This window comes from Cherax quadricarinatus, chromosome 9 (assembly GCF_038502225.1).
Source record: "Cherax quadricarinatus isolate ZL_2023a chromosome 9, ASM3850222v1, whole genome shotgun sequence".
Lineage (NCBI taxonomy): Eukaryota > Metazoa > Arthropoda > Malacostraca > Decapoda > Parastacidae > Cherax > Cherax quadricarinatus.
In genome coordinates, this window is record NC_091300.1 from 13,047,115 (window position 1) to 13,059,476 (window position 12,362).

Below are 12,362 nucleotides of genomic sequence, written 5' to 3' on the forward strand. Positions count from 1 at the left end.
TGGGGGTCTGAAACGGACTAATCTAATTCACAATATCTCTTATGGGAACAAATTCGGTCTATAACGGCACCCAAACAGACTTCTGGATTGAAATAATATCATTATGAGGGGGTCCACTGTATAGGATAATCTCTGACGATAGTAGACGTTTTTTATTTGTTCGTCGCCCGTTTACTCCATCCCTTTTCTCTTCACCTACATTCGCTCTTATCTTCTCTTCATTTACCACCTTTCTATGTTCATGTAGCATCTCACGTTTCCCTACCCCCTTGGGAAGTTCCGACAGTTCGCGTCTGTTCTTTTCCACTGCCATGCGTGAAAGTCCAACTGCCTACAGTGGCTCCCCACTCTCTTTTTCTTAACCACTTCCAGTCTCATTGTCATGCCATCACAGTGTACACCGATGGTTCCAAGTCTTCTGACGGCATTGGATTCGCAGCAGTGTTTCCGGACAGCGTCATGCAAGGGCATTTATTATCCTTGGCTAGCATTTTACGGCTGAATTGTATGTCATTCTTGTAGCACTTATCCGTATTCTATCTATGCCTGTGTCACCATTTGTGGTCATTTCAGACTCCCTTAGTGCTTTACAGGCTATCCGAAAATTTGATACACTTCATCCCCTAGTTCTTCGTATCCAACTTTGGTTGCACCATATCTCTAGCAAGCAGAAAGATATTGTTTTTGTTGGGTCCCTGGTCATGTTGACGTACAGGGCAATGAACAGGCAGACATTGCTGCACGGTCAGCAGTACATGACCTCCCAGTTTCATATAGAGGCATTCCATTCACAGACTATTTTGCTGTAATTGCTATCCACCTTCGCACCCATTGACAACAACGTTGGTCTGATCTGCTTCATAACAAACTACATTCTATTAAACCGTGTATAGGTTTCTGGCCGTCTTCTTGTCATCAGTGTCGAGATTGGGAGACTACTGTCTCCTGTCTTCGCATCGGCCACACTCGTCTTACTCATGGGTATCTCATGTTGAGGCGCCCTGTTCCTCTCTGTGAGAATTGTCAGGCTCCAGTTTCTGTTAGCCACATTCTGTTGGACCGCCCACTCTATCAGTGAGCCTACAGAATTTACCTTCAACGTTGTCTCTGCTCTACTGGTCTTTCTTTACCTTTCTTTCTTGCTGAAGGACCCTCCTTTAACCCAGATTCTCAATGACTTTTTGACAGCAACTGATTGACTACACGAACTCTGATGATGATACCTCTAGTACTCCCCTCAGTCCTTTCTACCTCAATCTCATGCTACCCTCTACCCCTGCACTATCCACTGCCCTGCTGCACTCCATAACCTAATAATCATCCTTCTCCCTCTTGCTACCCAGTACCCATGCATACTTCCCTGCCCTGCTGTGCTGTATGATCCTTGTGGTTTAGTGCTTCTTTTTGATTAATAATAATACCCAATACCCTTGCATCCTTTCCTGCCTGGCGGCACTGTATGACCCTTGTAGGTTTAGCGCTTCTTTTTTATTATAATAATAATGTGCAGTAGGTAATAAGTAAATAAATGAGTTTTTATAAGGATAGTGATGCTCAGTTTAGGGTGTGTAAGAGAGAGGGAGATTACTTTCCAGTAAAAGTAGGCCTCATACAGGGATGTGTAATGTCACCATGGTTGTTTAACATATAGATGGGGGTTGTAAAAGAAGTAAATGCTAGGGTGTTGTTGAAAGGGCTGGGATTAAATACAAAAAGGGAGTTGACAGTTACTTTTTGCTGATGATACTGTTCTTTTGGGAGCTTCCAAAGAGAAGTTGCAAAGGTTAGTGGACGAGTTTGGGAGGGTGTGTAAAGGAAGAGAGTTTAAAGTGAACATGGATAAGAGTAGGGTGATGAGGGAATCAAACGAGTTAGGTAGAGAAAGGTTGGATATCGCATTGGAGGAAGCGTGGAAGAAGTGAATGTGTTAAGATATTAGGGAGAAGACCTGTCAGTGGATGGGTTTATGCAGGACAAGGTAAACCATAGAATTGATGAAGGAAAAAGGGTTGGTGATGCATTGAGGTATTTGTGGAGACAACGTTATCCATGGAGACAAAGAAGGGACTGTATGAGGGTATAGTGGTACCAGCACTTATATTGGTGTGAAGCATGAGTTGTAAATGCTTCAGCAAGGAGACTGGAGGCAGTAGGATGTGTCTAAGGGCAGTGTGTGGTGTAAATATTATGCAGAGAATTCAGTGTGGAAATTAGGAGGAAGTATGGAGTTAATAAAATTATTATTCAGAGGGCTGAGGAGGGGTTGTTGAGGTGGTTTGGTCATTTAGAAAGGATGGAGCAAAACAGGATGACTTGGATGGTGTATAAATCTGTAGTGAAGGGAAGGAGGGGTAGAGGTCATCCTAGAAAAGGATGGATGGCAGGGGGGGGGGGTAAAAAAGTTTTGTATGCAAGGGGCTTGGGCATAGAGCAGGCATGTGTGAGCGTGTTAGATAGTGAATGGAGATGAATGGTTTTTGTGAAGGGATTTACAGAAACTGGTTAGCCAGACTTGACTCCTGGAGGTGGAAAGTACAATGCCTGCACTTTAAAGGAGGGGTTTGGGATATTGGCTATTTGGAGTGACATCTGAAATTGTCGTATCTGGGTGCCTCTGCAAAGACAGTGATTGTGTGTGAATGATGGTGAAAGTGTTTTCTTTTTTGGGTCACCCTGCCTCAGTGGGAGATGGCTAATGTGCTTAAAAAAAAAATTATGAACATGTGTACTCTGTTGTAGAAGACTGTGATTGAACTAATGAATAAATATAAGCTGCTGTTGAGACAAGATTACCTTTTGGAGAGGTATTGTAAGATATTCTGTTGCAGTGAGCAATCAGTGGTTGGGGTGAAAGAATCTAAAGAAACATTAGAGGTTTTGACCAATGCTAATACAACTGGCACACACACATGTCAGCCATCATTAGTAAAAGTGCAATTTCCTCATGGGTATAAAAAAGCTAGTGTATAAAAACACATTTAAGCACTAAATTTAGTGCAAGAAATATTGGAAGTTCCATAATCTGCTTGCTAATCATGAGATGGATGCATTATCTAATATTAGGTCTCTGCATAATCTGAGAGAGATCCACATTCCATAGCCACAGTCCCCCATGCCTCAATGCATACAATTGGAATAGTACAGATTGCAGCATAAGTTGGTAATGCAGTTAAATATTAGCAATGAAGATTTGAAGGGAATCAGAAGAGGCATTCACAAGTCATCATTTGGAAACGTCCAAATTTCTTCAATAAAACGGTAAATTATGACATACCCAGATGAAATCTATTTCAAATCTTTCAGACTAATATCCTAAAGTACACAAGTACATTATCCTAAAATACATGAGCACATTAAACTTGAGGGTGCTCATATGTTGCACTATCAAGTACAGTATTCAACATGGAAGGGCTTAAAGCTAATCAGATGCAACTTGGAAATTATCGCACAAAAAGCAGTACAATAAACCCTCGATAAAACAGACCTTTATAAAGCAGGTATTGACTAAAATGGACAAAAAACAAAATGGACAAAAGCTTAACATGTTCAGTTAATGGGATGTCTGATTAAAATAGCCCAATCGCATGGCTGTCGAGTTCCGTTGTATTCTTGATAAAATGGACCCACTCTGCTTAATTGCAAGTTTATCTGGTTCAGGATTAATCCCTGATGTGATTTTCATTGTTACTGGGCAGTGGGGTCAGCAATTCAGCCTGCATCAGTTTGTTATTGTCTGCGTGAGCACTCGCCATTGTCATTTAGTCTCAGATTTTCCTCAGATTTATGGTATTTTTTCATTACAGTTCTTTTATAAAAGTACCACATAGTGTTGTTAACAGTGGCCTCTAAATGAATTAAGCACTTCTGTTTACCAGAAAAGGTAAGAAAAATTACTATAATGTACTGAAAATACCCATAAATATGTCTTTTAAGTCTGGTGATTAAGGTTGAGTAGCAGAGTATTTTTGTCAACAGTACAGCTGATGCATCTTAGGTAAGATATGTTGATGACATTCTCATCATTATGCCCAACACACTTGAACTCTATTGGCTCACAGCTCAGAGGAGACTTCAATGGATTTAAGCCTTCCTTTCAGTTCTCTTCAGAAAAGGAAAATAACAGTTTTTTTTTCTTTGCTTTAGATTCTTATACACAAAAACACTACTAGCAACTCTCTCCAATTTGGAGTATATCATAAATCAATGACTAGAATGCCTCTTGAACCAATGAATTGGATCTATCCTCCCTTTCCTTGGATTGAACCTGATTGCCTCCCTACTCCCCCAGGCACTTTGATTCCTATGGGTTTAACACCTCCCCATGAACACAAGAATAACAATAATCAGAATGATCTCACTCATTTCTATTTGCACCCCTTGCCAGAACCATGAGGTGTTTTTGTTGGGTTTCTTTCTAAAGGCTTTCAGAAATCCGTGAATACCTCAAGATTACTGAGATCAAATGTAGTTTGCACATCTCTTCTACCTTCATACAGGATTGCAGAAGAAAAAGCATATAAAAATATTTAATGCTTTGAGAGTCAAAAACCAGCATAACCAGTTTTTAATTTTCCCATTTCTATAGTACGTACATGAAAACATTTCCAGGTTACTTAAGCTAATTGCAGTACTGTTCTGTATGACCTTCGTAGGTATAGCGCTTGGTTTTGATTATAATAATACAATACTGCTGTTATAATTTCCACCACTATCAAAGACATTACAAGATCCAAGAAGATCAGCTTCAACCATGAGAAAAGTTCAAGAATCTACAACCTTTGTTGTAACTGTGATAGTGTATGGAAGTGAGATGGATAGGAATCTGACTACACTTCAACAGTCCTTGTGGCTTAGCGCTTCTTTTTTATTATAATAATAATAATACACTTCAACAATTACAAATGAGGTAAGACACATATGCAACAGTTAGGTATCTTTATTTCGAAACGTTTCGCCTACACAGTAGGCTTCTTCAGTCGAGTACAGAAAGGTTGATAGAAGCAGAAGATACTTGAAGAGGATGTAATCAGTCCATCACCCTTAAAGTTTTGAGGTGGTCAGTCCCTCAGACAACGGAACAATGCTCTTCTCCAGACTGAGGGACTGACCACCTCAAAACTTTAAGGGTGATGGACTGATTACATCGTCTTCAAGTATCTTCTGCTTCTATCAACCTTTCTGTACTCGACTGAAGAAGCCTACTGTGTAGGCGAAACGTTTCGAAATAAAGATACCTAACTGTTGCATATGTGTCTTACCTAACAATCTGTCGGTATTTCATACCATTTTAATGTTCAATTACAAATGAACCTGCCACACAAACAATTCCAACAAAGCTTGCATTATTCATTGTAACACTAGTATGTATTCGTAAAAAGAAAGATGAAAATGGAAAGAAATATTTACCCTTGTACACACATACTAGAAAAACCATCACCCAAAACCATGGTACTTACTGTACTACAGTTTCCAGTTTAAGTCTTTGGATTGCTTGCTGCACAGCATGCATCACCCCATTGACCTGACAAAAGTTAAGATTGCACCTTGCAACTTTTTGCCATATGCTTTTTTCCATATATGCCTACATTTATCATGTATGTACTTTGTATAATCTTGAGAAAACTTGGTCTCTAAGCAAAGCATGTTCTTCATAGTTCACATTCTTCAATAGTGTCATCATTCTGTCAGGTTTATAAGTTCTTACTCCTAGTAACAAGTTTATATCCTATCAGTACAGTAGTTTCCTTTATGTAATAATAAAAATCAATAATAATTAATAATAATAATAAATATATTTTAAGACATTGTGCACAAATACATAGTATAACAATCTGGAAGCCAATAATGTGCACAACATTTCAGGCAAACTTAGATTAGGACGAAGACTACCATACTTAAGATTAAAAGAATACATAATTTTTTCTTGTGAGTCTAGTACAAGGCACTGACAGGAAGTTAAAAATAACAACACACAAATTACAACTCTCTTAACTAAAAAATTGAAGTTGAGTTAATGGTTGTGATGATAGGTTATGAAATTACAATAAAGAATTAGGTTACACATAAAGATTATTAAAAAAAATTGACTTTAATTTGCATAATAGCATATTTTTTCTATTTTCCTTTCATTATTTTTGTTAGATATGATCAACTTTTCTGTATGTGCATCCACTGTTTTTCATTTATGTTATCTCTTATTTTCATTTCTTGGTCACTTTCTCAGGAATGTCTTAGATTAGACTGAATGCAAACTTATTCTCCAATACTAGTCTGGCATTGCTTCATCTTATCAATGTTTTCTTTTCTTCCTGGTCCCTTAATATTTCACATGGGCATGATTGCATAAGTTTTAATTAATTACACCCTATGCAATTTCACCTATCACTAAAAAATTCTTCAAAAGTTGTCTTGCAATCTAAACACCATGGGTAATGTATACAGTATATTTTTTTTTTTATTATTATCACACTGGCCAATTCCCACCAAGGCAGGGTGGCCCGAAAAAGAAAACTTTCACCATCATTCACTCCATCACTGTCTTGCCAGAAGGGTGCTTTACACTACAGTTTTAAACTGCAACATTAACACCCCTCTTTCAGAGTGCAGGCACTGTACTTCCCATCTCCAGGACTCAAGTCCGGCCTGCCGGTTTCCCTGAATCCCTTCATAAATGTTACTTTGCTCACACTCCAACAGCACGTCAAGTATTAAAAACCATTTGTCTCCATTCACTCCTATCAAACACGCTCATGCATGACTGCTGGAAGTCCAAGCCCCTCGCACACAAAACCTCCTTTACCCCCTCCCTCCAACCTTTCCTAGGCCGACCCCTACCCCGCCTTCCTTCCACTACAGACTGATACACTCTTGAAGTCATTCTGTTTCGCTCCATTCTCTCTACATGTCCGAACCACCTCAACAACCCTTCCTCAGCCCTCTGGACAACAGTTTTGGTAATCCCGCACCTCCTCCTAACTTCCAAACTACGAATTCTCTGCATTATATTCACACCACACATTGCCCTCAGACATGACATCTCCACTGCCTCCAGCCTTCTCCTCGCTGCAACATTCATCACCCACGCTTCACACCCATATAAGAGCGTTGGTAAAACTATACTCTCATACATTCCCCACTTTGCCTCCAAGGACAAAGTTCTTTGTCTCCACAGACTCCTAAGTGCACCACTCACTCTTTTTCCCTCATCAATTCTATGATTCACCTCATCTTTCATAGACCCATCCGCTGACACGTCCACTCCCAAATATCTGAATACGTTCACCTCCTCCATACTCTCTCCCTCCAATCTGATATTCAATCTTTCATCGCCTAATCTTTTTGTTATCCTCATAACCTTACTCTTTCCTGTATTCACCTTTAATTTTCTTCTTTTGCACACCCTACCAAATTCATCCACCAATCAATGCAACTTCTCTTCAAAATCTCCCAAGAGCACAGTGTCATCAGCAAAGAGCAGCTGTGACAACTCCCACTTTGTGTGTGATTCTTTATCTTTTAACTCCACGCCTCTTGCCAAGACCCTCACATTTACTTCTCTTACAACCCCATCTATAAATATATTAAACAACCACGGTGACATCACACATCCTTGTCTAAGGCCTACTTTTACTGGGAAAAAATTTCCCTCTTTCCTACATACTCTAACTTGAGCCTCACTATCCTCGTAAAAACTCTTCACTGCTTTCAGTAACCTACCTCCTACACCATACACTTGCAACATCTGCCACATTGCCCCCCTATCCACCCTGTCATACGCCTTTTCCATACGCCTATATATATATATATATATATATATATATATATATATATATATATATATATATATATATATATATATATATATATATAAGAGAGCAAATGAGAGAGTGGGTGAGATGTTATCAACAAATTTTGTTGAAAATAAGAAAAAGTTTTGGAGTGAGATTAACAAGTTAAGAAAGCCTAGAGAACAAATGGATTTGTCAGTTAAAAATAGGAGAGGAGAGTTATTAAATGGAGAGTTAGAGGTATTGGGAAGATGGAAGGAATATTTTGAGGAATTGTTAAATGTTGATGAAGATAGGGAAGCTGTGATTTCGTGTATAGGGCAAGGAGGAATAACATCTTGTAGGAGTGAGGAAGAGCCAGTTGTGAGTGTGGGGGAAGTTCGTGAGGCAGTAGGTAAAATGAAAGGGGGTAAGGCAGCCGGGATTGATGGGATAAAGATAGAAATGTTAAAAGCAGGTGGGGATATAGTTTTGGAGTGGTTGGTGCAATTATTTAATAAATGTATGGAAGAGGGTAAGGTACCTAGGGATTGGCAGAGAGCATGCATAGTTCCTTTGTATAAAGGCAAAGGGGATAAAAGAGAGTGCAAAAATTATAGGGGGATAAGTCTCTTGAGTGTACCTGGTAAAGTGTATGGTAGAGTTATAATTGAAAGAATTAAGAGTAAGACGGAGAATAGGATAGCAGATGAACAAGGAGGCTTTAGGAAAGGTAGGGGGTGTGTGGACCAGGTGTTTACAGTGAAACATATAAGTGAACAGTATTTAGATAAGGCTAAAGAGGTCTTTGTGGCATTTATGGATTTGGAAAAGGCGTATGACAGGGTGGATAGGGGGGCAATGTGGCAGATGTTGCAAGTGTATGGTGTAGGAGGTAGGTTACTGAAAGCAGTGAAGAGTTTTTACGAGGATAGTGAGGCTCAAGTTAGAGTATGTAGGAAAGAGGGAAATTTTTTCCCAGTAAAAGTAGGCCTTAGACAAGGATGTGTGATGTCACCGTGGTTGTTTAATATATTTATAGATGGGGTTGTAAGAGAAGTAAATGCGAGGGTCTTGTCAAGAGGCGTGGAGTTAAAAGATAAAGAATCACACACAAAGTGGGAGTTGTCACAGCTGCTCTTTGCTGATGACACTGTGCTCTTGGGAGATTCTGAAGAGAAGTTGCAGAGATTGGTGGATGAATTTGGTAGGGTGTGCAAAAGAAGAAAATTAAAGGTGAATACAGGAAAGAGTAAGGTTATGAGGATAACAAAAAGATTAGGTGATGAAAGATTGAATATCAGATTGGAGGGAGAGAGTATGGAGGAGGTGAACGTATTCAGATATTTGGGAGTGGACGTGTCAGCGGATGGGTCTATGAAAGATGAGGTGAATCATAGAATTGATGAGGGAAAAAGAGTGAGTGGTGCACTTAGGAGTCTGTGGAGACAAAGAACTTTGTCCTTGGAGGCAAAGAGGGGAATGTATGAGAGTATAGTTTTACCAACGCTCTTATATGGGTGTGAAGCGTGGGTGATGAATGTTGCAGCGAGGAGAAGGCTGGAGGCAGTGGAGATGTCATGTCTGAGGGCAATGTGTGGTGTGAATATAATGCAGAGAATTCGTAGTTTGGAAGTTAGGAGGAGGTGCGGGATTACCAAAACTGTTGTCCAGAGGGCTGAGGAAGGGTTGTTGAGGTGGTTCGGACATGTAGAGAGAATGGAGCGAAACAGAATGACTTCAAGAGTGTATCAGTCTGTAGTGGAAGGAAGGCGGGGTAGGGGTCGGCCTAGGAAGGGTTGGAGGGAGGGGGTAAAGGAGGTTTTGTGTGCGAGGGGCTTGGACTTCCAGCAGGCATGCGTGAGCGTGTTTGATAGGAGTGAATGGAGACAAATGGTTTTTAATACTTGACGTGCTGTTGGAGTGTGAGCAAAGTAACATTTATGAAGGGATTCAGGGAAACCGGCAGGCCGGACTTGAGTCCTGGAGATGGGAAGTACAGTGCCTGCACTCTGAAGGAGGGGTGTTAATGTTGCAGTTTAAAAACTGTAGTGTAAAGCACCCTTCTGGCAAGACAGTGATGGAGTGAATGATGGTGAAAGTTTTTCTTTTTCGGGCCACCCTGCCTTGGTGGGATTCGGCCGGTGTGATAAAAAAAAAAAAAAAAATAATAATATTATATATATATAATATATATATATATTATATATATATAATATATATATATATTATATATATACATATATATATATATATATATATATATATATACATATATATATATATATATATATATATATATATATATATATATATATATATATATATATATATATATATATATATATATATATATATATATATATATATATATATATATATATATATATATATATATATATATATATATATATATATATATATATATATATATTTTTTAACTCATTGGCTCTTTGAGCCAAAGCAGGGTGACCCAAACTACTACCCTTTCCTCTTCTAGGGTTCAAGTCTGGCTAACTGGTTTCCTCTGAATCTCTTCGTGAAAGTTTCCTTGCTCGCACTCCATCAGCATGTCCATTAAACACTACTTGTCTTCATTTCTATCATAACATGCTCATGAGCCTGCTGGATGCTGAAGCCCTTAAAACTCAAAGCTTCTTTTAACTCCTTCCTCCAGCTGTTCTAGGGTGACTTCCACCCCAGATTTATACACTCTCTTTTCTCTATCCTCTCTACATGCCCAAACCACCTCTGAATTATACCTTTGATGACCCCGCATCTCTCAATTCACACCACACATTGCTCTCAGATATGACATGTCCACCTGCCTTTAGCCTTCTTGCTGCAGTATTCAAAATCCATGCTTCACATCCATATAAAAGTATTGGTACCACTATACTTTTGTAAATTCCCTTTTTGTCTTTATAGATAACCTTTGTTCTTTCCACAGATGCCTCAACACACCATCTACCTTTTTCCTTTCATTTATTCTATGGTTCTCAACTTTTATACTCTTCTGCTGACAAGACCACTTCTAAATATCTAAACACATCCACCTCTTCTATATGCCTTCCCTCCCAATCTGATATCGAGTCTGTCATTGCCTAGAATTATTTGTTGCCCTCATCACCTTTCCCTTTTCTACATTCACTTTTAATTTCCTTTTGTTTACATACAGTAACCTCCCAAATTGGATCACCAACCTTTGTAACTTGTCTTCAGACTGCTCTATTATATATTTTACTTATATTTATGCAGGAAACCCTTTTATATTGCAACTTCATGTTACATGATTTTCTTTGCAAATTAATTAAAACAGTGCAACCCAAAAATCTGATAGCCCATGAAAATCTTGATATTACATGTCATAAAGTGTTAAAGAATCAGAATAAATGATTCGCAGAATAAATGATTCGACAGAAGAGGAAAATTCTGGGAATCCACACTGACAGCAAATTTAACCCTAGCAATCCCATCCAGTGTATATCTAAGAGTTTCCGAAGCAGTGGACATTCTTATCCTGGGTACTTTTTCTTTTGATGTACAATTCAATGTACAAATATAATAAACCATATACATAATATAAAATTCTACTGAGTGTTAGAGTGTGCAGCAGAAGTTTGTGGATACAGGAGGGAACTTTGGAGACAGGAAGAGGAGCAATTGGTGGAATGATGAGGTAAAGGGAGTGGTAAGGGAGAAAAAAATTAGCATAGAGGTTTTTATGAAGTAGTATAGATAAATGGTTCAGAGAACCGACAAGTTGATGAATAAAACATTTGTGCAACACTTGGGTAGCTTTACTGGGGAAACATTTTGCCAGCCAGTGGCTTCCTGTACTGAAGTGATATAAGGAGGGTGGAGTATATGGAGTAAGAGAGAAGATAAGAGTGGTGAGGGAATGTAAAAGGAGAGCAAATGAGAGAGTGGGTGAGATTGTCAATAAATTTTGTGGAGAACACCTCTTCAAGGGGGGCTCCTTGGCGTGGTGAAGAGGCTCTTGGTCTGAGGAATTAGACCTGTCGGTCTACTTCCTCAGACCGAACCTAATTACCCCCCAATCCCCCGTTCCCTATCCCATCCTCCCCATCCTCCCCTTTTTCCTTTCCTCCTCCTCCTCCCCATCCTCCCCTTTTTCCTTTCCTTTTTGGCCTTTGGGTTTTTTTTTTTTTTTCCCACAGGCACGCTAGTTCCTAGGTAGGGGAAAGGGTACCGGGGTCCATCCCATTCCGTTGAGGTTCTTGGCGGTGGCGTAGTTTTCCGTGGAATCTGGATTGCCTGGGGATGCCCTGATCCCTCTCCGGTATCCCAGAGGGTGGCTTTGGGTGTCTCTCGGGCGACGGGTGTATCTCTGGAAGCCACTTTTCGGATTCCGGGGGTGGTGGCCGAAGGAGGTATGCTTTGTGGCGGATTTCCGGCCGCCCTCTCTTATGTCCACCAAGGTAGCTCGGCAGATGTGAGGTTGCTATCCCGAATTGCTGGTTTACTGGCATGATGGGTAGGGTATGGCACGGGTTCCATGCTGCATCTGCGCTACTTGCGGTGCTGAGGTCCTCTTGGGCGTGGAGGGAGATTTCTGGCCCTTTCATTCCTCCT